We start from the raw sequence: 21,758 nt of genomic DNA, 5'->3' as shown, positions 1-21,758 counted from the left end.
ACTGACACAACAAGGTTAACAGTACTTGAATCTCTGAAATGAGATAGCCCAGTGGAAGGAAGATAGCAGTAGCTGATCTACCCCTATCTATTTCCATACTTGCTTCTTAAATGTTAGTTTCATTGTACTGTTTACCATTACATGCATTGATTTTGGTTTATATTGTCCTGTACCTGCAGACATTGTTTTGAATAAAGGACAACATCCAAAGTGATAGTGTTTACTTTTTGCCAAAGCTGTATTTTTAAAAAATAATTTTTTATTCCTGTAGTCTCCTTAAAAGGGGGAAGAGAAAACCCGTCTCCACGTTTTTTATTTTTCAAGTAAATTAAGACAGTAAAGGGGAGTGTGTCTAACCTGATTTCTAGCCCTTTTATAAGATAGTTAATGTTACAGAATGATCAAGATTGTATGTTATTTGGTGGGATCTCCTAATAGCCAGCTCTGCTTTCTTCTTTGCATGTGCCTTAATCTCATTACATACCTTCTCCTCAAAGCTCTGCAATGGTTATTCTTTTAAAAAATACCCGTCTCATTGGTATACTCACGTTAATCAAGATTACAGGAAATGGGTACAAATCTTGAGTACCAGTGCAGTCTGTGTCAGTCTGTTGTATTCTGGGTTTTGGATTTGAATTGAGAACTTCTCTGGAAGCACTTCTTGTTTGTTTTAATTTTTTTTTTTAAATTGAGATACACATATAATAAAGTGTAGTAGCCTTCAATTTAAAGCTTGATAACTTTTAACATCGGTATGGACCCACCTGGATTAAGATAGAACATTTACAGACAGATCTCCACTTAGACTTCCACCCTTTCCCAGTCAATGCATACCTAAAGAGTTCATCACTATTTTGACTTCTACCACTACGCTGTAGTGCCTTTGTAGTTTTATAGTAAAAGTTCTTTTTAAAACGTTTCTTTTTTTGGTTGTAAGTTTAAGAGCACTGGAGTGGCATACCTAACCTCTTAGTAAAGTTATTATATAATCAGATTGCTTGGAAGACACGGAAGTGCGCAAGGAGAATTACGAGATTCAGATGACTAATAACATCATTCTAGGGGAGTCTTCTGCAGCCTTCCTCATGGGACTAGAGTGCAACTTTCTTTTTTATTTGGATTTTCTTCATAAAGAAAATATAGATTAATAAAGTAACATAATGTACCTACAGACTAATTGAACAACGTTAATCTGTTATGTTTGTGTTGGATTTAAAAAAATATTTTTTTGCTTTGATGTAATTTCAAATTTAATAAAAGTTACAGAAATAATATGAGCAACTTAACAATGCCCTTCATCAGTGGTCTACATTTTATCTCATGTTTTATGATTTGCTTTCCTTTGTTCTTTTTTTTTTTCCTGAACCATTTGAACAGAAGTTGGAGGCACTGTGCGTGCCTCTTTGCTTCTAAATACTTTTAGAGTTTATTTCTTAAGACTAAGGTGAGGACATTCTTTTATGTAACCACAGAGCAATCCTGTAGAGGTTTTTATAGTTGAATTTTGAGGATAATCTTATATCTGAGTTTTTAGGTACACCTCAGAGCTGGCAAAATATTTCACACGTTACCTCAGGTTCTTACATCATCAGAATTTTTAGTAAGTTTTTAAACTTCTTAACTCAATGCATATACAGCTTGTTTTACTATTGGTCAGGACATTTTGAAACTTGAGAATTAAAATGCATCTTGCTGACTTCCACTTGTATTTCATTGGGTTGTCACCAGGCATGCTACATTCCAGTATCATCACGTAATTTTTGAACTGAGAGGTACTTAATCAGACTTAAGTCTGTCAGTGTCCTTTGCACATTGACACTACAAAGTACCAAGATGATACTATAAACCAACAGAACAGTTTTAGTTGTCATCACCCCCCACAGAGATGGTGTGCTTGTCCAAGTCACATTTATTCTCCTAACCTGTTCTCCCTATGATAGTACACATTTTTAAGGCAGTTGATGTGTGGATAGGAAGTGAGTAGGTTTTCTTGTGGAAATCAAACTCAGGACACTAAAGGTCTTTGCACACATATAACCAAATGAGCAACTATCCATAATGGAGTACTTACTCGGAGAAGGTGGTGGTTTTTCCTCATGCCCCGTTTGGATATTCTGGCGCACAATTTTTCTCTTTTACATGTAATTTCTAGAATTTTCTCTTGTTAGATTTGCATTTTAATGTAAAATTTAGAATACCTCTTTCCTTAGTATCTAAGTGTCAGTACTTTATTATACATTGTCATATTTGTAGAATTTGAAACGATCCTGTCGTTTTAGGGGAAAACTGCATTCAGGTGATCATGTCACGTCATGGTGAGGTGTCCATTCTACGCTTTAGAATTTAGGAACGTACTAGTTCTTTTTCTATTTTTTTCTTTTTTAAAGATTTTATCGGGGAAGGGGAACAGGACTTTATTGGGGAACAGTGTGTAATTTCAGGACTTTTTTCCAAGTCAAATTGTTGTCCTTTCAATCTTAGTTGTGGAGGGTGCCGTTCAGCTTCAAGTTGTTGTCCTTTCGATCGTAGTTGTGGAGGGCGCAGCTCAGCTCCAGGTCCAGTTGCCATTGCTAGTTTCAGGGGGCATAGCCCACCATACTTTGCAGGAGTCGAACCGGCAACCTTGTGGTTGAGAGGATGCGCTCCAACCAACTGAGCCATCCGGAGCTCAGCTCAAGGTGCAGTGTACAATCTTAGTTGCAGGCGGCAGAGCCCACCATCCCTTGCGGGACTCAAGGCATTGAACTGGCAACCTTGTGGTTGAGAGCCCACTGGCTCATGTGGGAATCGAACCGGCAGCCTTCGGAGTTAGGAGCATGGAGCTCTAACCGCTTGAGCCACCGGGCTAGCCCCCAGGAATGTACTAGTTCTTTGACCTTGGGCAAATTACTTAATCCTTGAGAGACTTGGAGGCCTCACTGTGAAATGGAATAAGTAGTAGCTACCTCAACAATCCTATGATGATTAAATGAGATGATGTATGAAAAGTACATAGCTCTGTGATTGGCTCATAGTTGAGTAAATCCTAGCTTTTAAATATAAAGATAATGGTGTTTATTCAGAGTTTGGTTTTGTTTAACAAAATATTTAAATATCTTTTTAGACTAGTTTAACTAAGCCTGTATTGTTCTATGATAGTATTCAAACTGAGCTCTAGATGCACTATTTTAACTGGTCTCTTGTGAACTGAGTAATGGATACTTACATGATGAAGACCTTTTAAGAGTTTTTTAATGTATACAGTTGACCCTTGAACAATGCTGGACCCAGCTGCATGGGTCCACTTTATATGTGGATTTTTTTCAATAAATATTTTGGAAAAATTTTTGGAGATTTGTAACAATTTGAAAAAACTCATAGACAAACTATGATTTTCTTAAAAATATATTATAGCTTTATTGTAAGAATACAGTATATAATACATATAGCATACAAAATATGTATTAATCGACTGTTTATATCATTGATAAGGCTTCCGGTCAACAGTAAGCTATAGTAGTTAAGTTTAGGGGGAGTCAAAAGTTGTATGTGGATTTTCGATTGTGTTGGGGGTCAGAGCCCCTAACCCTCATTGTTGATCATGGGTCAACTGTATTGGTTTATTCTCCCAATAATCCTGTGAGGTTGTTTGGTCAGAGGAAATAATTATATTTCTTTTGAGAACTCAAAAAAAAGATACCTAGAGAGTGCGTGGTGTAACTAGTTATTCATATATAACAGGGCATTAGTGGTAATAGCTAACATGTGTGTGATTACTAAGTGCTAGGTACACTTAACCCTTATAATGATACTATGAGATATTGTTGCTGTTAGAAGCATGTTAATGAAAAGTGACCTGCTCAAGATTACAGAGCTAATACATGCTTGAATTAGGTTTTGAGGCAAGGTCAGGCTGTGTTAAAGCTGTGCACAAATGCCTGAAAAGTAAACTCTTTAAAATGCTAATGTACCTTTTAAATTCTTATTTTAAACATTAATATGCTACTTGAACGTGTTGTTTAAAACAGCAGAAACTGAAGTGATACTGTAGAGTAAAAAGGGGAAATCATATTCCTCCACTCTACTACAAGCCGTGGGGAGTAGAATAAAGGAAGAAAAAGCAGGAGATCTAGTCTTAAATCCTGATTTTTGCAAAGTAATTTACCTTTCTGATTAGATTTACTGTTTGGCTGAATAGTCCCTTCTCCCCTTTTATCCTTTTCCAGGGAAAAGTTTAGAAGCTGGAGATAAAATCCATTCTGAAATCCCTTCGATGGATTTGCAACTCTTCCTATTCTGTAGTTTACAATTGCAATTTGGACCAAGATCAGATTGAAGAAAAATTAAAAGATTCCTTAACGTCACCAGTTTCGTTACAGTATTACCCTAGCCCCATAATAAAAATTTTCTTTTGAAAGTCAGATTATTTGGGTATGCTTGGGAACTTTTAGGTAGTTGTAGTCTCATTATTATACTGATCACGTGGACCAAATTGTCTTATCCGGTCAGCTTTTTGCTTCCTTGCTGTTCTATTTGTTCTGTTGTGCTGGTGCCCCTAACAACACAAAGTTACAGCCCAGTAATGCAGGGCAAGTAGCCTTCCTTCCTACCCTGGAGCTTTTTCCTGTACTAGATGCCAGCTCTGAGGATGGTGAGCCTGGGAGTTTAATGGAAAACCTGATTTCCTGACTTTCTTCCACTAGATTAGATTGTCTCAGTGCTGGAATACAGAAGCTTTAAGGAAGTGGGTAGAAAGCAATGCCCAGCCTGAGGATATTTAATAAATGTCCAGCTTTAAAGTGAATGGATTTCTTGCTTTGTTAGCATCTGAAAAAATGTCAGTAGTTTTAATAATAATCTATAGTGGAACATTATTTAGTGACACCAAGATTTCAATTTAATAGCCATGTTTGCCTTGATTAAATTTCTCTGTTTTCACCATATTCCCCCAAACTTGTTTTTCTTCACAGTTTTCTGAGTTAATATCTTTGTCTAGGATATATAATTATAATATTAAAAAATATGATCCCCCTTATCCTTTACATTTGACTTTTAAGATGCTTATTTTTTTCCTTATATTACTGACTTTTTGATAAAAGGCATCCTGGAGAATTTGATAGTGATTTTTGGATTTAAAGGCTTTTATTTTACCCCTTTTCCAAAACCTGTCAAGCACCCACTGCTACTGCTGACAAAACTAAGTATTTATTGATCATGGATTAAGCTTCATTATTATATACCATTTTAATTTCTATATTATTTTACTTTCTAGTCATTTCTGCTGATGTTTTTAGCTTTATTGTATTTTGTCTTGTAACTCGGATTTGGCAATTTTAATTTCTTTATCAGCAGGACTGAATCTTTTTTTCTCAAAATTAGTTGTTTGAATGCCTGCTGAGTGCTAAGATGTCCTCTTCTGGAGACTTCTTTCTTTACCACATATTGTTTACCTTTGATGACAGCAGTCTTGAGGCTCAGGAGGTGCTTGTTCTCTCTTCTTGTTGTGCTTGTTCAGTTTTTTCTTTCATAAAGTTTGTGAAGATTTATTTTTATAAAACACTAGTTTTTAGAATATAAAATTTGGTGAATAATATAGCACTACATATAATTTTAGGGTCTAATGAAATAAACGTCAAAATACATTTCATAAAGGTGTGTAAAAGGATTAAAATCACTGAATGATGGAAATAAACTTCCAAAAGCCTGTTTTTTTAAGTTGATGCTTCAGTAGATGTAGACCTTTCTGAAATCTTAGTCTCCAATTTAGAACCATATATGCACTTCTGATCATACTAAGGAGAAATTTGTATTGATTTATAAATCCAGAGAAATTTTTCTTGGTCATTCTTTTCCTGTTTTTCCATAGAATCCTTGCTTGGGACTGGCTATATAATTTGTAGACTCCCTTTTCCAAAAATTAATAAGAATCTCAAAATGGCTATCGCAGAGCCTTAAACCCAAGCATGGAGCCCAGTGAGACTGCGCAGGTTGCACACCCATGAAGCAGCTTTGTTCTGGTTAATGTGTTCAGTCTTCAGTAGATGATTTAGAAAAACTGTATGTTTATAATTTTGATGTATAATTGTATAATACATTTTACTATTTTCATTTGAAGAAAACATGTCCATACTAGAATTTAAGATATTTTTAAACTGTTTTATGTTCGTTTTATTTTCTAACTTAAGATCTGGTTAAAGAGTGTCACAGTTCAAATTGTTCTTATTATAGATTTCAGTAAAATAAAAACCACAAAACACTATGGCTCTGACAGATGAGAAGGGGAGCTTATTGGAGTTGATAGTTTGTTTTATTTTATTCAGACATTGAGGTCATGTAGAGATAGACTTTTGAAATTGATTATCCTGAGTTGTGACTTTAAGTTATGTGCTTACCTCACTCTTGTGATAACCTTGTAAACCTTCCCAGGCCTGCTAATGGAGCAAAAGCCATGTGCTGATTTTCCCAGGGAGCGAAATCAAGCTTTAATTTCTGAAGATACATATTTTTAATGAAACTCCTTCAAGTTTTCAAGGTGGACATGATTCTGGGATGACTTTATATTTATGGAGGTACTACACTGTTTTATACAAAAGAGTAACATTTAATGTGGACTTTCAGGTAGCGGCTGCAACTATTAATAAGAATATTACTATACTTTTAACAGGTGAGAAACTTGATGGGAGCTGAAACTAGAACCCTTTTTTCTTCCAAGTAGGAAATTGGAACGTTCTCTAAGATCCAACATTATTCCTCCTCTGCCTTTCAGGCTAGCAAGTGGTTAAACAACAATTTCCTTGACAAAAGGTACTAGGTGAATGACTAAAGCCATCATATAACACATGCCCTTGATCATGTCGTGAACTTGATCTCGGAGGCTAGTTAACTTCATGGAAATTGCAGTACCTAAGAAGAACCTCAGACTGTACCCAAAACACTGGTCACCTATAAATGCTTGTGCTTTGGTTATAGGTGAGACCAGGAGTTCAGATGCGTTCCCTCAGAAAGACAGCTTTGAAAGAGTCTGGTGATTTTGGGAGTGGTGCGTATGATCTGGTTGTGCGATCTTTTCTAGAGACACTATACTGCTACTTTTGGATGAGGGTTAGAGTCTCTGCTTTAGGATACTATTTTAGGATTTTTTTAAAAGTTAAAATGAATTTATGTAGTGAAATGCACAGATGGAAGTATGCAGTTTGAGCTTTAATAAATATTTACAGCTGTGTAGCCACTGCTCAATCCCAATATAGAACGTATACATCACATTAGAAAGTTTCCTCATGCCCCCTTCTGGTTATTTATGCTTCTCTCCACACCAAACTACTGTCCTGGTTTCTATTAGTTTTGTCTGTTTTTGAACTTCATTTAAATGGAATCGTATAGTACTTATTCCTCTTTAACTTGCTGCTTTTAGTTAACATAATGATTTTGAGATGCATCCATGTTGTTGTGAATATCAGTAGTTCATTCATTGTTACTGCTGAGTAGTATTTGTAGAAATACATCACAATTTGTTTATCTGATCACCTGTTACTGGACATTTTGAGTTCTTTCCAGTATGAGGCTGTTATGAGTCAAGTTGCTGTGAACATTTGTATCCAAGCCTTTTCGTGGTCACGTGTTGTCACTTCTCTTTGGTTGTGGAATTAATCAAATTGCTGGATCACAGGATAGATATATGTTTAACCTAATAAGCAGCTGCCAAACTGTCCTCCAAAGTGCTAATGCCATTTTATACTTTCATGAGCCATATTTGAATTCCAGTTTCTCACCATCCTCAGCAGCATTTACTCTTATCAGCCTCTTTGATTTAGTTATTCCAGTGAGCGTGAAAGAGGTAATGCATTGTGCTGTTTTCACTTGCAATTCCCTGATGACTGATGACGCACATCTTTTAATGTGCTTATTGGAGATTTATATGTCTTTTGTGAAGTTTCTATTAAAATCTTTTGCCCATTAAAATTTTTTTCTTTCTGTTATTGATTTGTGTTTATTCTTTATATATTTTGGACACAAATCCTTTATGTTAAGTTTTTATGACTGTTTCTTCCACTCCGTGACTTGCCTTTTCATTTTCTTAATGGTCTCTTTGATAAGCAGAGAGTCTTAACAATTTTTTTAAAATCTTGTGTGGGAAAATATACATAACAAAATTTACATTTTAACCATTTTTAAGTACAATTCAGTTGCAGCAAGTACATTCAGCAAGTATATTATGTAACTATCACTACTATTTCCAGAACTTTTTCATCATCCCAAGCATAATCTTTGTACCCATTAAGTATTAGGTTGGTGCAAAAGTAATTGCTGTTTTTGCAATTATTTTTAACCTTTGAAACCTCAATTACTTTTGCACCAACCTAATACCGTGTTTCCCCGAAAATAAGACCTAACCTGACAATCAGCTCCAGTGCGCCTTTTGGAGCAAAAATTAATATAAGACTGGTTAATATAATGTAATATAGTATAATACTGGGTCTTGTATTAAATTTTGCTCCAAAAGAAGTATTAAAGCTGATTGTCTGGGTAGGTCTTATTTTCGGGGAAACATTGTAATAACCAAGCTACGTAACGTGTATAGTTTTCTTGTTAACATTGCCACTCTTTTAGTATCTTAATATATTTATCCTCTCTACCCCAACTTACCCCCAAGAACTTGTCATTGTTTTGGTAACAACTTTACAACTTTCTGTCTTGTATGATAATTTTGAGGTAATTCTATTCTAGACAAAGTATCCTTAGTTGAGGTCATGTTTTTGATCATGATGGGGGAAAAGTCAGATTTGAGTTTGTATTTTCTCCCTACTCCCCAAGAGGACAGGAAGCAGATGGGAAGATTTCGAGCAGAGTTGGACAAGGATGGTATTTGTGGTCTTCCTAACAGAGTCTGTTATCCTCAGGACATCTGTAGCTTCTGGCATGAGAGACATTATGACTTTTGGAAACTAGGCATCATTCTTTTCCTTATTTCTGTGATCTTTTTACATTTTTGCAGGCTGCTTTGCTCTCTTGCCTTTAATGTTGATTTGCTGATTCATCCACTCCCAACCAAATAAAACCCTGTTCTCTTTTTTCAGAATTGATTGAACTCTCTTGAATACCTTTTCCTTGCTCCAGAAGTTACACCATCACAAATTTATCATTCTTATGCATTGTTTCTCTCAAGTTGTCTTATTTTTGAGTACTTTTAATGAAATATGACACAGAGTGCAAGAGATGCAAATGTACAGTGTAATGAATGATAAAGTGAACACTCACGTCACCACCACCCAGGTCAAGAAATAGGATAGGCTGCCCTGGTTTCTGTTCCTTTTTACATATATTATTCCCCTCTGCCTCCCTCTTAGAAATAACTAACCCCGTCTTTTATGGTAATCACTGTCTGGCCTTTATTTGTATTGTTATCTATGCATGCATTTGTAAACAGTACTTTACTATTACCGGTTTTTGAATGGAATCATACTGTGCATATTTTCTACTTTGCTTCTTTTGCGCATTCCCATGTATTGTGTGTTGATCAAGTTCATTTTTATTGCTGTTATTTTATATGATATACTACAAATTATTTTATTGTTGTCGGACATTTGGGATGTTTCCAGTTTGGACTACTATGAACAATGCTGCTATGAATATTCTTATGCATTTCTTATGGTGCAGTATCTGCATTCTAGGGTGTATACCTAGGAGCACAATTGCCAGGCCCAGGATATGTATATCTTCAACTTTAATGCCATGTTGTTTTCCAAAGCGGGTTATCAATTCCCATTCCCATTAGTGCTGAGTGAGAGTTCCTATTGCTCCACATCCTCATCAGCACTTGATATTATCAGTGTTTTCAATTTTTGACAACCTGGGAGGTGTGTAGTAGTATCTTATGGTTTTAATTTTAATTTCCCTGGTTATTGGATTTTGAGCATCTTTGCCTCTGTTTTTGGCCATTTAGATTTCTTCTTTAATTGCCTATTCAAGTCTTTCATTCTTTTATTTTTTTTAATTTGACAGAATTTTTATTTCATAGTGACCTGGTATTATGATCTGGCAGTTGAAAACATGATGGTGGAGTAGCTCTTAACTAGATTATGGAAGAATGTCTTCATAATTAGCCATAGATAGCAGAAGACTTGAAAGTGGAGCTCTGAAGTTTTGATATGATCCTTAACAGCCGCAGGTTACTAGGTTACCACCAAAGTGTACACAGATTGAAATGAACAATATTAAACTTTTATGCAGATAGATTCATATTTTATTTCTCCTGTGATATAGTTACAGTTGAATATAAATTAAAGGCTTGCTTTCACAACAAAGCCAGATCCTTTGGGTGGTTCAGTCAAAGAAGTAAGACCCCCTGCTGACTCACAAGAGAAGCATCCACTTCTTGGCCCAGGTTTTGGAATTTTACCGGCCTTGAGCTCGTCAATAATTTCCTCAATATCCTTAGGTGTCACATCCTCATAGTAGTTGTCATTTGTTTGAACCGTTGGTGCGTTTACACAGGCCCCTAAACATTCCACCTGTATAAGAGTGAAAAGTTTGTTGGGTATAGTCTCCCCAACATTTACTCCAAGTGTTTTCTGAGTGGCCTCCAGTATGTTGTCCGAGTTGCGAAGCATGCGAGGTGTAGTAGTGCAGACCTGAATGTGATACTTTCCACTGGCTTTCATTGTACGTTGTATAAAAAGTTGCTACTTCATATGCTCTAATTGCAAGCTTGTTCATAGCAGAGATGGGCAGCCATCCATTCTGTCTTTTGGGTTAAATCCAGGACTGGAAGCACAACTGCTGCTTTATGCCTTCTGGGTAGTTCTTCACAATTGCCTCTATCCTCTTATAGTTTTCTGGTGTGAAATCAAATGGAATATCTAGGTTATTCTCAGGAGTATCTCTGTGCACAAATAAAGCTCCTCCAACTCCATTTTGTATCGCTGTCTTATGCAAATTGCTTGTATGTCTTCCGCACCGGGCAGTGAGTGAGTGAGTGAGGCCAGCCGCCTAGGCCCAGGGCGCTGCAGAGAAGAACATGGCAGGCCAAACTGTTCTCCATTTTTCTATTTGCTCTTTTTATAAAATACTAATTTTAAGCTATTTACATATTCTGGATACTTTTTGGTTAAGTTTGGGCGAATATTTTGGCCTATTTTGGGGGCTTTATTTTCACTGTCTTTATGATCTTTTCATGAATAGAAATTCTTAACTTTAATGTAGTCAAATTTATCTAGTTTTTCCTTTATGGTTACTTTTTCTGTCTAATTTTAGAAATCTTTTCCTATCCAGATGTCATGAAAATATTTTCTTCTCAAACATTTTTTTAAAAGCTTTTTTTATACTTTTGCTTTTCATCATATGTCAGTTGCTCCACTTAATGTTGCTTCTAATGTATGAAATAGGGGCCAGTTTCATTTTCCCCCAACTGGGTATCAGTTGTCCCAGCACACAATATTGAAAGGTCAGTACTTTCCCTACTGTTTGATATTACCTCTTTTTATTTTTTATTTTTTTAAAAGATTTTATTGGGGAAGGGGAACAAGACGTTTATTGGGGAACAGTGTGTATCTCCAGGACTTTTTTCCAAGTCAAGTTGTTGTCCTTTCAGTCTTAGTTGTGGAGGGCGTAGCTCAGCTCCAGGTCCAGTTGCCGTTGCTAGTTGCAGGGGGCGGAGCCCACCATCCCTTGTGGGAGTTGAGGAGTTGAATCGGCAACCTTGTGTTTGAGAGTCCACTGGCCCATGTGGGAATTGAACCTGCAGCCTTTGGAGTTAGGAGCATGGAGCTCCAACCACCTGAGCCACCAGGCTGGCCCCCGCCCCTTTTTAAGTATCCATTTATGTGTGGATATGTTTCTTGGCTACCCATTCTGTTCCACTGGTCTCTCCCTGTGTCTGTATCACACAGCATCTTTAGCTAATATGGTTTACTCTTGATATCTGTTTTACTAAGTCTTTCCACCTGTTTCCTCCCCCCTTTCGAGAGCATTTTGGCTATTTATGGACCTTTGTGTTTTTACAATCATTTCATCATCTCCAAAACAAAATAAAACATACCTTACTAATATTGAGAACTGGTAATTTACAGGTTTTCTGATTTATCTTAGCCTTTTTAATGTCTTTCAGTACATCCTTATAATTTTCCTGTAGAAGTCTTGCATATGTTCGTTTGATTTAGTCCTAGGTGCATGGTATTTTTTGATGTTATTATACATTGTCTCTTTTCTTACCTTTTATTTCCCATTTTATATATTGACTTTTCTAACCTGCAACTTCGCTAAACTCTTAAATTTTAATAATTTACCCATGGATTCCGTTGAACTTTTCTATGTGCACCATCATGTCATCTGCTAATAATGACAGTTTTATTTTTCCTTTCACTCTTTGTACTTATATGGCTCTAACTTATTTTAATACACAGTCTTGGGTGAGTACAATGTTGAGTAGTAGTGGCAATAATGGGCATCTTTGTCCCATTGCCAGTGTAAAGAGAAAACTTAATGTTTGATTATTAAGTGCAGAATGATGTTCGCTTAGTTTTTTTGGCTTAGATCTCCAAGATTAAGGAAATTTCTTATATTTCTAGTTTGCTCAACCTATTTTTTTTTTTTAAGCTTTTATTGGGGAAGGGGAACAGGACTTTATTGGGGAACAGTGTGTACTTCCAGGACTTTTTCCAAGTCAAGTTGTTGTCCTTTCAATCCTAGTTGTGGAGGGCGTAGCTCAGCTCCAGGTCCAGTTGCCGTTGCTAGTTGCAGGGGGCGGAGCCCACCATCCCTTGTGGGAGTTGAGGAGTTGAATCGGCAACCTTGTGTTTGAGAGTCCACTGGCCCATGTGGGAATTGAACCTGCAGCCTTTGGAGTTAGGAGCATGGAGCTCCAACCACCTGAGCCACCAGGCTGGCCCCCGCCCCTTTTTAAGTATCCATTTATGTGTGGATATGTTTCTTGGCTCCCCATTCTGTTCCACTGGTCTCTCCCTGTGTCTGTATCACACAGCATCTTTAGCTAATATGGTTTACTCTTGATATCTGTTTTACTAAGTCTTTCCACCTGTTTCCTCCCCCCTTTCGAGAGCATTTTGGCTATTTATGGACCTTTGTGTTTTTACAATCATTTCATCATCTCCAAAACAAAATAAAACATACCTTACTAATATTGAGAACTGGTAATTTACAGGTTTTCTGATTTATCTTAGCCTTTTTAATGTCTTTCAGTACATCCTTATAATTTTCCTGTAGAAGTCTTGCATATGTTCGTTTGATTTAGTCCTAGGTGCATGGTATTTTTTGATGTTATTATACATTGTCTCTTTTCTCTCCTTTTATTTCCCATTTTATATATTGACTTTTCTAACCTGCAACTTCGCTAAACTCTTAAATTTTAATAATTTACCCATGGATTCCGTTGAACTTTTCTATGTGCACCATCATGTCATCTGCTAATAATGACAGTTTTATTTTTCCTTTCACTCTTTGTACTTATATGGCTCTAACTTATTTTAATACACAGTCTTGGGTGAGTACAATGTTGAGTAGTAGTGGCAATAATGGGCATCTTTGTCCCATTGCCAGTGTAAAGAGAAAACTTAATGTTTGATTATTAAGTGCAGAATGATGTTCGCTTAGTTTTTTTGGCTTAGATCTCCAAGATTAAGGAAATTTCTTATATTTCTAGTTTGCTCAACCTATTTTTTTTTTTTAAGCTTTTATTGGGGAAGGGGAACAGGACTTTATTGGGGAACAGTGTGTACTTCCAGGACTTTTTTTCCAAGTCAAGTTGTTGTCCCTTCAATCCTAGTTGTGGAGGGCGCAGCTCAGCTCCAGGTCCAGCCACCGTTGCTATTTGCAGGGGGCGCTGCCCACCATCCCTTGCGGGAGTCGAGGAATCAAACTGGCAACCTTGTGGTTGAGAGCCCACTGGCCCATATGGGAATCGAATTGGCAGCCTTCGGAGTTAGGAGCATGGAGCTCTAACCGCCTGAGCCACCAGGCCGATGCCCTCAACCTATTTTTTGAATCCTTATAGATAATTATAGGATTGTACTCCTTTTATTTATTAGTGATTTTCTAATATTGCATCAACTTTATTTTGTGTTTTTTTTGTAAACCTCAGTTGATAGTATCTGTGTGTGTGTGTGTGTGTGTGTGTGACAGTTTTTTTTCCTTGTTTAGGATTTTTGTGTCTATGCTTATAAGTGAGATTGAGCTGTAATTTTCCTTTTTGTATCTTTATCTGCTTTGGTATCAAGATTATGATAGACTCCTAAAATAAGATGGATTCATTTTCTGTTTTGTGGACTGGTTTGTATAAAACAAGAGTTATTTGTATTTTGATTATTTGATAAAACATGCCAGAGAAGCCACCTGATTCTGCAGGTGTGTGTGTGTGTGTGTGTGTGTGTGTGTGTGTGTGTGTGTGTGTTGAGATTGTTGATGACTGAATCAATTTTCTAAAAAATGGTTTTAGGGCTGTTCTAGCTTTCATATTTCTTGGGTCAATTTTGTAAGTTATTTAATTTGTCCATTTTGTCCAACTATCAAATTTATTGACACAGGTTAATAATAATAGCTTTTTTGATTCTATAGAATTTTTAAAGTCCCCCTTTACACCCTTACCTCCTTGGTTAGTCCCTCCAGCAATTTGTAAATTTTATTAGTCTTTTCAAAGAACCAATTTTTCTTTTATTATTGTATGTCTTTATGTTTTATCATTTTTAAACATTTCCTTTTATTTTCTTTGAATTTGCTTTGCTTGTCTTTTTCCTAACTTCTGAATGATACTTAACACTGTTATTAGGTTGGTGCAAAAGTAATTGCGGTTTTTGCAATTATTTTTAACCTTTTAAGCTGCAATTGCTTTTGCGCCAACCTAATATTTTCAGTCTTTCTTTTATAAACGGCATTTCTTCTAAGTACTGCTTTAGCTGCTTCCAATATTTTGATATGTAGCATTTTCTCTACCAGTTCAAAATACTTTAAAATTTCATCTTTGATCCATGATTTGCTTAGAAGTGTCTTGCTTAATTTCTAAATATTTGAGGACTTTCCAGATATCTTTTTGTTATTAAATTGCACTATGGTCAGGGCATAGAGGATGTTTAAATACTTTGAAATTTATGAGACTTATCTTTATGGGTCAGTATATGGTCAATTTTGGTAAATATACCATGGACCCTTAAAAAGCATTATTCTACAGCTGTTGGGTGTGGGGTTCTACATATGTTCGTTACGTGAAATCTCTTAATCATATTGTCCAGATCTCTTTTCTAAAAAACCTGTTTTTCTGGCAGGGGCTGTACTGCTTGTTTTATTTAATTATTGATAGGAGTGTGTTACATTGTGAAATTGTCTTTTTGATCCTTTGCTTTATACATTTTGAGGTCATGTTATTAGGTTTATATAAATCGAGAATTATTTTCTTTTCTTAATAATTTGAACTTTTTATCATTATGAAAGGTTCCTCTTTATTTCTAGGACTGCTTCTTGCCTTAAAGTCTACCTTTTTTTGTATTAGTATAGCCAAACCACTTCTTTCTTTGTTAGTATTTGCATTGATGTCTTTCTTCATAGTCTGATTTTCAGATTTCCTGTTTCCTTACATTTTCAGTTGTGTGTTTCTAACTGTGTAGCTGAATTTTTTAAAAAAGTTGAAGGCTTATGGGAAGGAAGCACAGCTCACTCAGTCTCTTCAGTTGCAGCAAATTACCCCGGGCCGACGCTGACCCAAGTATTGGACTCATCCCTCTGAATTTCAGTCTTATTTCATATCTCAGGGAATTTGAGTTTGATACTAGCTCACTCACTGTCCTTTTAGGTCTTTGCTTTTAAGAGAATTTAAAATATTTTATCCAGCTTTTTCAGTTGACTTCAGCAGGACTTTATTTGAATTATTTGGTGTTGCTAGAAGTGTTTTAACTTTTATTTGTGCTTAGGATTCTGTGATAAGATTTTGTTTGAATTCCTTTCCCCTAAAAATTGGGCTTTGATTACATAGGTAGACTTGGAAGGAGTTGCCTTGGGTTAAAGAATAGACTGGGGTCAGCGCTATGTGAATTGATGTGTTAGAGATCAAGGTATAACTTTAAGATACCCTGTGAAATTTGTCAATCAAATGCATTTTTGTGACTTGACTTCATCCTGGGATGAACACTGCTTTATCTTGTTTAATATATTCCCAGTTAGTTTTATAGTGAGCTGTAAGAAAACTTGATCCGTCTGTTCCTAGGTTGAGAAGCATTAGATAAAGACTGGAAGCAGGAGAAATGTGCACCAATGCTGGAAATAAACACGGGGTGAAGGATCTGGGACAAACTTTGAACCCACTTGAAACTGTCCTTTAACTTCAGTCATAATTGGAAATACTTTCTAATGATGTATTTTTAAAAATCTTAGCTCTGTTCAGGGTTGAATGAAAATGCAAGATGAAATTAGAATTCTGCAGAAACCTGGAATGGCTATTGGATCTGCCCATTTGGTGGCAAAAGGAATAGGTTTGAATTATTTAAAACAATTTTTTAAATAGGGTTAAAATTTTAGAAAGTAGAAGCTGATTTGAATGCATGGAAAAGATTAAAACCAGAGGTGTACTAGAGAAACTAGAAACGAACATTTTCGCGTTAGGAGGGAGACATGACTAACCTAAGTTTGTGCATAGACATCACGGTATAAAGATCACTTGGTTCTCCTTTAATACACATTATCCCCAGGAGGTGTTGTTCCTTCTCCCTTCATCCCCTGCTTCCATTCCTCCCTTTTCTTGCTTGACTGATACAGGTATTAGTAGATTTTGTTTTACATTAAAACTATTGTTTTACATTATGTCCAGATTATTGAGTTCTAGCTCTACCTTTCTATTTTTCTAAGTAACATTTAATCTTTGTATTTCTCTCCTCTCACTTCATCTTTAGGCCTCTAGGAATTTATACAACTCAGTAGACTGCATAGTCCAGATTCTTCGGGAGTTTTAATTCAATTGTATATTAATGACGGTCTTTGCATATTTGCTTTTCAGCTTTGAAAAACCTCAGACTTTTATATTTTACCCTAGAAATTTTAGGCAGTCTGATCAGATCAGAGTTGCATTGGGGAAGGAGGCACTTTAAATATTATTTAAATATATTTAAGTAATGTTGAATAGATCATTAATTATTAATAAACAGTACTACATGAAAGTAAACATTTGTCTAGGGGAAATATACACAGAGCCGAAAGGGAAGTAATCTGGGACAAAATTTACACTTGATATTACAGAGTAGGGCTAAATAACTGTGTGTATCCCCCCCTTCCCTCTCTCTCTGATTAATGAAACAAATCCAAGTTTTTTATATCTACAAAGAAATGAATACACACACAAGTTGAAAATGAATATGGATACACTGGGGGAAACAAGATGGTAGATTGTCTTCCTTAGATGGTAGTAAAGGGGCATTCATTGAGAAGCAAGTTCATTGTTAGGATTTTGGGCTAGTGTGACCAAGGCAGAATACTAAATTAGTAGTAAAACTGTTGAATGTTAGCCAGCTGGTTAGTTACTTTTCTTTCTGATAAAACTTTGTTTGCAGTAGATCTATACAAACTCTTTATCACAGAACACAAAAATTAGCTTTAATTGCCATTTTTAATTGATGTATTTTTTAAAAAAGATTTTATTGGGGAAGGGGTACAAGACTTTATTGGGGAATAGTGTATATTTCCAGGACTTTTTCCCAAGTCAAGTTGTTGTCCTTTCAATCTTAGTTGTGGAGGGCGCAGCTCAGCTCCAGGTCCAGTTGCCGTTGTTAGTTGCAGGGGGCACAGGGGGCGCAGGGGGCGCAGCCCACCATCCCTTGCGGGAGTCGAAGAATCAAACTGGCACCCTTGTGGTTGAGAGCCCGAGCTCCAACCAACTGAGCCATCTGGGAGCTCAGTGGCATCTCAGCTCAAGGTGCCGTGTTCAATCTTAGTTGCAGGGGGTGGGGCCCACCATCCCTTGCGGGAGTCGAGGAGTAAAACCCGTAACCTTGTGGTTGAGAGCCCACTGACCCACGGGGGAATCAAACTGGCAGCCTTCCTGTTAGGAGCATGGAGCTCCAACCACCTTAGCCACCGGGCCAGCTCCAATTGATGTTACACACGAGTTAAGTTCCTACGACATCTTCATCAATGTTGTTAGGAAATGACATTATTCAAGTTTCAGATTACTGAGAAATTTTATAATTTCTAACAGTGTGAAAAAATATGATGTAGTTTGTGTTAATTACAATGTTATGAAAAACTAATTCAAATGAGTATTTTTGTCAACAAGAAATCTTTAAAACTTTAAAAACTGAATTTTGTCTAAGTATGCAGTATCTAATAGGAGTGTCTTGTGTTCAGTTGATACAGGAAATAGTAACAGGATGATTGGTATTTGAGTTACAGTAATGCCAGAATTCTGTCTCTTTGGTTGATTTTAAAAATCCAGTATATAAAAATAGATAAATAAATAAATAACCCAGTATACATCATCTGTAAAAGTTGAAAATATGTCTTATTGCTAAATGGTGCAAAACAGATTAGAGGGTCATATTCATTGTTACTGTTGGTTTGGATGAGAGAGTGATAAATGGTTTTATAAATGGGTTAGGATTGGGCTCTACTATATAATGTTCTTAACAGTGATCTAGATGATGAAATGGGGGGTATACTGATTAAGTTTATAGATGACTTGTCAGTCCCTTGGAGGATAGAATTAGAGTTCAGAATTATCTTGACAAGTTAGAAGAGGTTGTAAAGAATAAAGGTTTTTAGGAGTAAGTGTCAAGTAGTATATACTTGAGACAATGGATAATAAAACACTGATGAAAATTTCTAGTTACATGATTTCTTCTTACTTAACGTCAAATGCCTATGACTAAAATTTTTGCTTCGGCAAAATCACATATTACTTTTTATTTTGGACTTTGAAAGTTTATAATCAGTAATGGAAACAAATTTTTCAATCCTAAGGGTATATTTGGTGTGAAGAAAAGCAGGTAGAGATGTTGCATTTATATTAAGAACTAGAGGTTTTAAATGGACCTGGGTGTACTTGAAACAAATAGAAGGCCCTGCTTAATTTCTCATATTTATCTAAATTATGTTTAGTTCTCAATCTAAAAAGTGGTTATTGAGCATGTTTCTCATCCTCACAGAATTAGCATTTATTAAACATTGATTTGAAGACACTAGTACAGTAACTATATTCTAATGATATCTTGATTTTACAGATGTGGAAGCTAAGTGAACTTTTCAGAGTGATACAGTTTGGAGCCAAAATTCACATTCAAAACAGTCTGATTCCAGAATCTGTGTCTTATCTAATAAGTTCTATTGCAATGCCTCTCATTAACAAATAGTGTAGGGTTCTTGGGTTCAAATGTTGAGTAGGAAAATGACCTGTCTAGGAAACATAATCTGTCTAGTAGGACAGATAGAAATATAAATAATTATAATGACATGTGGTAGGTGTTATAAAATAGAGCTATATTGCAAATGTACAGTGAACTCTGCAGGGAAGCTTTTACAAAGGAAGCATTTTTTCAAGCTAAGAATTGAAGGATACTTAGGATTTATCCAAATGGATAAAGCAGTATGAGTAAATTATGCATGAAAATTTAAAAGCAGCCCTAAATTGTTTATTTTGGGTGTGAATGTGATAGGGCATATTGTTTTTGATCAGGGACATTTTAGTGAAACTTCTGTTGATGGGATGGGGGATGTTAAAAGGGGAACTGACCAGAATCATTTCTGCTGTAAGTTCACTTGTAACTGTGGTTATTTGGTTTCTTAGGTAATTGAAGTCTAAATAAATTTAATTCAACAAATGTTTGAGAACCAGTTTGCTAGACCAAGTGGTGGTGACGACATTGGTGGCAAAAATGGAAATTGAGCATTTCAGAGAAAGTAGTGGGAATTGGTGTCAAATTTTATTAATAGAATGAAATGGTTTCTAACCTTAAAGACCTAGGCAGACCAAAATTCCCAATGGAATAGTATTACGATAATGGTGGCAGGGGAGGGGAGGGAGGCCAACGATGGATTCCGTTTAGGATATGTAGAGTTTGGAGGTGCTGCATTGACAGTCCTCAGGAGATAAGGTACTCTGGTACTGTGTTTAGTGGCAGTCAGGGCTGGGGAAGACGCAGGAGCTCTCTAGTGGCAGCAGAAACCTTGAAGAGAAGCTTACCTATCATTTGTGTGGGGGAAGGACTGGATACTGTTGCTTGTGGCCCTGGTCAGGCATGCTTCTGAATGCTTTCAGACTTACAATGGATTGATAAAACAGGTCTTAGGAAGAAAAATGAGAGAATCAAGTAGCTCAAGGAAAGACAGGTGTGTAACAGTTCCTATATCTGAAGGATTTGTATTAGCATATAGTGCAGTACTTCCCAAACCTCTCATTAATACCTACATGGTATTTTTGCAGTATCTGTATACTCAATTGGAATGTATCTTAGAATCAGTGGTATGTTATAGTTGAGTTGGCATGTTTTTTTCTTTCTTAGTGGTGTGTAAATTTAATGCTGTGTCTTGCATTCGATGGCATCTCAGAGTCAAAATGCAGTTTTTCCAAAGCTCATTAGTGTAAATACATAGTTTTTGTTTTTTAAAGGTTATTTGTCTATGTTCCACTTAAGCCATCAAATAGCACCAATGGTATGTATACCACACCATAGAAACACTGGTGATTGAAAAACTAAATATATGCTATAAAATATAGGGTGTAGGTTAGATTTTGAAGATGTATAAATCAATAGAAAAGAAAAAGTGTAAGTTCTTCCCAAGGTCTTTATATTTCTTTGCATTTTGGCATATGTAAGTCCTGACCAAAAACAAGTAATGTAGAACGTATTATCCAATCATAGGCCTGATGTTTACCAGAGCGCTTGAATATACGCATTATTCCTTCTCCCTCTTTCAGACATTAATTCCTTTGACAAACTTTCTTCATGTAGGAAAATACAAGAAATATATGAATGGCTCAAATTGACCTTGGAGGTGTGATATTATTCTCAATAGTTCACGTGCTTATTGGAAACTTGATAATTCCAGTTACTTGTTTGTGTGGATTTTTTTTCATGTTGAATTTGGTAGTACTTAAGGTTTTTTTTTTTTAAATAGGTTTTGTTTTTGTTTTTGTTTTTGTTTTTATTGGGGACGGGGGACAGTTCTTTATTGGGGAACAGTGTGTACTTCCAGAACTCTTTTCCAAGTCAAGTTGTTGTCCTTTCACTCATAGTTATAGAGGGTGCTGTTCAGCTTCAAGTTGTTGTCTTTTCAGTCTTAGTTGTGGAGGGTGCAGCTCAGTTCCAGGTCAGGTTGCTGTTGCTAGTTGCAGGGGGCGGAGCCCACCATCCCTTGCAGAACTCAAGGGATTGAATTGGCAACCTTGTGGTTGAGAGCTCACTGGCCCATGTGGGAATCGAACCGGCAGCCTTCGGAGTCAGGAGCTCGGAGCTCTAACCGCCTGAGCCACTGGGCCGGCCCAGTACTTAAGTTTTTGATGTATAAAAATATACTTAGAATATTTCATAATGTGGGTTTATATTAGGCTATATGTTTGAGAAGTTTTTCATCTTGTTTTAGAGAATATTTTACCAATATTTTAATGTGTTTAGCATGAATATAAGTAATTTAGACAGTATGCTTTTTAAAAAAGTGCCCTCTCCCCTATTAAGGGGTTAAGCAAAATGATATCTTAAAATTTTTTAAATTCAAGATTTGGTTTTTGTCTTCAGTGTGAACGAACCCATGACTAGCCTGAGTTTTTCTGAGTTGTTAATTTAAGAGCAGTTATTTAA

General features: G+C 36.1%; 1 protein-coding gene and 1 pseudogene across 11 annotated transcripts in view; one reads left to right on the top strand and one right to left on the bottom strand.

The window, feature by feature from the left end:
• MTMR3 (myotubularin related protein 3) overlaps positions 1–21,758 on the top strand; it is a 127,331-nt gene that overhangs the window by 33,063 nt on the left and 72,510 nt on the right. The gene's annotated exons all lie outside the window — the stretch shown is intronic.
• On the bottom strand, positions 10,028–10,995 carry LOC109453392 (NADH dehydrogenase [ubiquinone] flavoprotein 2, mitochondrial; annotated as a pseudogene).

This window comes from Rhinolophus sinicus, linkage group LG16 (assembly GCF_036562045.2).
Source record: "Rhinolophus sinicus isolate RSC01 linkage group LG16, ASM3656204v1, whole genome shotgun sequence".
Lineage (NCBI taxonomy): Eukaryota > Metazoa > Chordata > Mammalia > Chiroptera > Rhinolophidae > Rhinolophus > Rhinolophus sinicus.
The sequence above is the reverse complement of the archived record's forward strand: the minus strand, read 5'-3'. Positions and strand labels throughout refer to the sequence as shown.